Here is a 6,000-nt window from a genome sequence, read left to right as displayed (position 1 = left end):
TTGTGTACTTTCAGAAATATGGTATGTACGTAGTTTAAATTTAGTAATAATAAATGCCATAATAACGACAATAGGTAGATTTTCTAAGGATGTGGGTGACTTATGGACAACAAGGAATCGCTAATTTTCTTCCAAGACCCTGTTGTAGGCGTTATAAAGGAGAGTTAGAAATGTTCATTGCTGTAGTCACGGCAGAAAGACAGGACGAAGAAATACGCAGCGCGACCCCGACCGCCTTCATCTGGCACCAGAGCCGCCAAGCGTTGGGCAAGGTATGTTTGCAGCAGCTAGCGATAGTTGGAGCGTAGGTCGATTTGACGGGTAAATTTCTGTTTCTCTTCTGCCTTACTGGCGGATCGAATACACTCACTTGGCAGGTCCGCTTTCGCCGCGTTTCACTCGTTATCACCCACGCCCATGCAATTCTTTGCCGTATCGCCGTATGCTTATCTCTGCAATGAACCATTGCGTACGACAGCTCAAGCGTCGAGATAAGCACACGGCAACGGATTTCATGGGCGAGCGTGAGAACGCAGCCACGAGCGAAACGTAGCGAAATGGAAATGCTGAGTGAGTGAATCCACCAGCCGGTCAGGCAAAAAGAAAACACAAATTTACTAGCGAAATCAACCCGCGCTTCATCTTTCGTTTGCTGCTGGAAACATACCGTCCAACACTTGGCGGCGCTGGCGTCAGTCGAAGCCGGGCGACGCCACTCGGCGGAGCGTTAGAGTGCACCGTGCTGACAGCTGTACACAAAACGTGCACGCGGCTGCACGCAGTCACTGCCACACGCGAGCCGACGACTTTTAACATTTTAATCAGCCCACCAGGGGAGCACCAAGCGTTGGCGTCGCGCGCACACTTTAGATTGCCTCGTATTTTCCTTAGTGTCAAAGAGGCAGCCGTGGCATCACGCGTTACGGGTCGACGAAGACGTTACATCGTCCAATTCGGATGCTGCGCTACGCATTCCGGATTTGAAAACACAACTATGAGCAGTCTCACGGGCCCACTACGTGGTGGAGAGGCTCCGTCTATCTGTCCCGACGTGGCAGCAGCCCACTGCATGCTAGTTCACGCCCTGATGGACCTGAATAAAGTTGTTCTCCATTCCATTCCATTCAAAACATGGGTTCGTGCCTAGAGACCCACATTAACCACTGCAGGAAGGCTGCTTTCAGGGACTACATCTTTCTTTGATCTGAAGACAAAATCCCCAAGAAGTTGAAACCTCCCAAGCCCGTATGGAGGACGTAAGAATGTAGTCGTGATGCCCGATGACCATGCGCTTTCACACAGGTTTAAGAAAGTAGTTGCGATGTTTGACGTCAGTGTGCTGCTTTTCTCTCGTAAAAGGATGAGCAAGGCGAGAGTCGGGGTTCAACGAGAAAATGAATTAATTAGTAGGAGGGCATGCTGTAAAATAAATCATTAAAACAAGTTTGTTCACTGGAAAACTGGCATAGCATACCGCATTGCTTTGTCATGTGACCGCGCGTCTTCGGCACTACAATCCATTACCAAAGAAACTTACAACTCTGCTTAAAAGGACACTAAATGCAAAGAACCATTTATGTCAGAGCGAAAGCTCAATGTATGCCAACGTCTAAAACGGTAGTATTATCAACAGCAGTGCCCTACTTACAGAGAAATTAAGCTAAATGTGTCACACGGTGAGCGTCACGAGTGGGACATTTAAAACTGATCCCGATGACGTGAGAGAGTCCGACTACAATTAATCGCGAGTAATCAAACTAGCTGCAATAAGAAAAGGACCTTCAGTACATCAAGAGACGTAATAAAATGCTGCTTGTTCGTTTCTGTCTGATTCATGGAAAAAAGAACCTTATTGGCGTTGCCATGAGGAACGGCGCGCGTAGTTCAAAAGTTTCGTTTTCGCCGAACTGCGCTTCGCCTGGGGCCTGCTTCGCGTACGCGGTCGCGTCTCAGTCGTAGTTTCGGTATTGCGTACGTCCGCGTGTGTTTTGCACGCTCGTGAAAGTCGCTCTGACAGAAAGTTTGACAAAATGCCGCATGCATGTGATGTTGCCGGGTGCTCAAATGGTATATGCCGCCAGTGCACGCCGCCGTGCAGTAAAGGCGGGCAACGTTGGGCACGGCAACAGTGACGTGGGAAAGACCGCTTTCAGGTGGGTGACTTGAAGTGCGCTAACGCAATGCGGACCAATAAAGCATGGTTTTATTTGTAAATATGCACTTCCTTGGCACAAACGTAGCACTACGAGGTTTCTGAACCGCTATTTCAACAATCAACGTCGACTCAATATTATCCTTTAGTGTCTCTTTAAGCACTGCTTTGAATGCGCTGTACACCATTCTTTCTTGATACTGGTATTCTGTTCGTTCAAAATGATACATGTACTGGAGAAATGGCGGAAGCATTTCGTATTTCTAGAAAAGGAATCAATTCTGTTAGTCTTCTGCAGCCTTGCTAATAAAGAGATAGGTTTGCTCAATCAGGACTAACGTGGGTTTACTCGCACGTGCTTGTGGACAAGGCTTTTATGCTTCTTAATTTCTAACCTATCTGGTTTTTGAACAGGAGCATATTGTCGCCCTCAAAAAATGAATCTTCCTTCCGGTAGACTAACTACGAAGTTCACCTTTGCGTTTGTCGTTCGTTTCTTGATCCGGTGTTTTGCGCTCTTGTGGAACTAACATGCATTGCATCCAACTCGCCCAGTCTGCCATCCTACTTCTGCCATCTTCTCATGGTCCTTGCTTGGTCCCTCCTCACGGGTAATTTCTTATTTCGTCGACTTTCAAATCATTTATTTCATAAAGCACACTTCGATAAAAAATTGTGCGAATAACCACCTTATCATTTTATTCGCTCTGCTATGTGCTGGCTTCATGTAATTTGTGTCGAACGAAAACAGAAACCACTAGCCACTTTTCTCCTTTCGATCATTGCACGGGCGCAAATCATAGTCATATGTAAGCAATTTTCCCAAAAGCTCCGCATACAAAGCTGCTCTGCTTATCTGCAAATTGTGAAGTACTACATACTTTCTTTTTACCAGGGCTACAAATGAAGATTTGTAGCTTTCTTTTATGACGCCTATACGCCTTGTGCACTTTCTCTTGACGTCACCGAATAGGTTTTGGCAGTACCTATCACCAAAAAATGTCCCGTGACAAGCTTATCCATTCACGGTGATTTTATAACCGATAAGAGGGAAATAGCAGAAGCAATCAATTATTATTTCTGTTAGTAAAGACGCGTGATAATGACGTTGCCCCTGACTTCACTACCTATGACTTCATACCGCCTATCGATGGTGCCTGTATCACTGAAGAAGGTGTGTTATCGCTTCTACTTAATCTCGATCCGAAAAAGTCGCCACTCCATACCTAACGCATTTCTTATAAGGTATGCTGAATGGAGTGTCAAATACCTAAGCGTGATCTTTAAATCTTCTCTTTCGCGCACTGAGCTTCCCAATGATTGGAGGCACGCCAAGATCACGCCAGTACTGAAGACCACTCGCTTTTATCCTCGTTTAGGCCTATCGCCTTGCTATGTTCTAGTGTCAAAATTCTAGATCATATAATATTCAAACATCTGACTGTCCTTGTGAAAAGTAATAACCTGATTACCCCCCTTCTGCACGGCTTTCGCAAAGCATATTCTACGGTAACCCAGCTTATCAAGACGTTCCATGACCTAGCAGCAGCGATCGATATGAATGGTCAAGTAGATGTTAGATTGCTGGATTTCGAAAAAGCTTTCGATCGTGTGTGTCACAAGAAATTACTGCTTAAACTCAAATAAATACTGAAAAATGACAAATTACTTGCGTGGATAGAAGCTTATCTTTAAATGAGAAGCCAGTGTGGGACAATTGCTGGTGTAAGCTCGACCTCCACCCCCGTGAAATCAGGTGTACCTCAAGGATCAATTTTGGGGGTGTGGTTCTTCCTGTTATTTATTATTGATGTTGTGCTAAACTTACCCGTAAAGATGAAGCTTTAAACACGGCATTAGCAACGATTCAGACGTGGTGCACAACATGGCAGATGACAATTAATTATTGAAAACAGTGCCAATGAGAGTTACGCGTAAGAAACTGGCGCCTTTGTTTACCTATCACATCGATGGTCATGCTTTATCGGAGGTAAAACAAACATTTAGAACTAATACTTACATCAGACTTAAAAGGGAATGAACGAGTTCAACATATTGAAAGAAGGGCAATGAAAAAGCTTGGTTACCTGCGAAGGAGGCTTGTAAATGCCACATCGCACATGAACTTCTCGCATACAAATATTTCATTCGACTAACATTACATTACGTAGCTGATGTGTGGGATCCGTTTACTTTGTCCAATATTAAAAATACTAGAAATGATCCAAAGAAAGTCTGTTCGATTTGTGTTTAACTGTTATATCTGGCGCACATCACCCTACCTTCTTCTGCTTATAGCGGAGCTCAAGAAACTACAAGAAAGAAGAAGAACGGAGAGGCTGAAGCTTTTTTACCTCACTTTTCACGGCAAAACTGGAATCAGCAAAGCAATGCCTATTAAGCAGACGGGTGAATGTGCTGTACGCTCATGTCATTCAATGAAAGTTGTAGATTACGTAAACCGCACAGATACGTTCAAGTATCCTTTTTTCTGAGAGCTACCCGCTAGTAGAATAGCCTAGCAGCCGATGATGTAGAATGTACAACAGTTGATTCATTTATAAATGCACTAAACAACAATTAAATATTGTGCTGCTACTGATTGTATAGCCATGCATGTTTCAAAGATACGCAGCGATTGCTTTGTGTTCAGTATGTTTCAGTGGGTAAATTATGCTTTTCGTTGTAATGTTCTTGATTTTGTTTTTCTCAAACTGTTATAAAAGTGTTCTAATATATGCTTTTTGCATTGTTTATCGTGTCTTCTGTATAGTTTTTTTGAAATTATTACCCATGTCACTATGTCTGTGTGATGCTATTTATTTTGCTTTTTCAGCGAACATTTCTGTATGTCTATTCCTGCTTAAGGCCTGGTAAACAGGTCAGCAGTACGTAATAAAGAAGTAATAAATAAATATAGAGGTGCCACTGATAGCCACTTAACGGGCGCCGGCGACAGTACGTGCGGGAAGTCGAGCAGACGACAACGCTTTGCACAGCTTTGCTGTGAGGGGATGGCTGAAGTTCGCGGCTGCGATTTCCACTTCGTTTGGGTGCCAGATCACTAATTCTGCGCTGGCAGCTGCAAGAAAGGCGCGGGCCGCTACTAAAGTGGACTTGTGCACGGCGTTTGTCACACACGACCGCATGACTAAGCGCGCGTGGCTGATTTCAAACGATGGTGACGACGCCATGAAAGCCCGGCGCCGACGGTTCGTCCGTGACAGATCTCGCGCATAGAAAAAAATCACAGCATATCCACGGAGTGAATGATGATGAGTGGGCGAAGCTGCGGAGGTTCATCGGTAAACCGTGAATCTTCCGTGAATTCTGCCCAGTACATCACCACCGACGTGAGATCGGGCGCGTTTATACTAAAGGTTCGATGAGTTATGACGACTTGCAGCTCACTTTAATTTTACATGTACGCTGTGAATTTTCATTGTTTAGAAAACCATTGCTTTAGAAAACATCTGGCGTCTTTCGTTAAGCAGCTGGCGTCTTTTCGTTTTGCTTTAGAAACATCTGGCGTTCTTCCGTTTTGCTTTTACAAAACATCTGGCGTCTTTCGCTGGTTTATTTCATCAATCAACGGCGTTTTGAACAAAATTTTTATTGTTTAATCACGCACAGGAGAAATCTCACCAGGCACTACCTTGGAGGTAAAGAATGGCTGCTAATGGGAATGAGAGACAGAAGAAGTCGGCTTTTAGCTACCGCTGCGAATATTGTATTGTTCAACAACGCACAGGAAAAATCTCCCACCGGCACCACCTTGGAGGTCAAAGCGTAAGACTGGTTACGCACTACGACTACGACTACGAGGGACGAACGGGTGCCGCCTTACG

The sequence above is a fragment of the Rhipicephalus sanguineus genome, chromosome 2 (assembly GCF_013339695.2).
Source record: "Rhipicephalus sanguineus isolate Rsan-2018 chromosome 2, BIME_Rsan_1.4, whole genome shotgun sequence".
NCBI lineage: Eukaryota > Metazoa > Arthropoda > Arachnida > Ixodida > Ixodidae > Rhipicephalus > Rhipicephalus sanguineus.
This window is presented reverse-complemented; position numbering follows the sequence as displayed.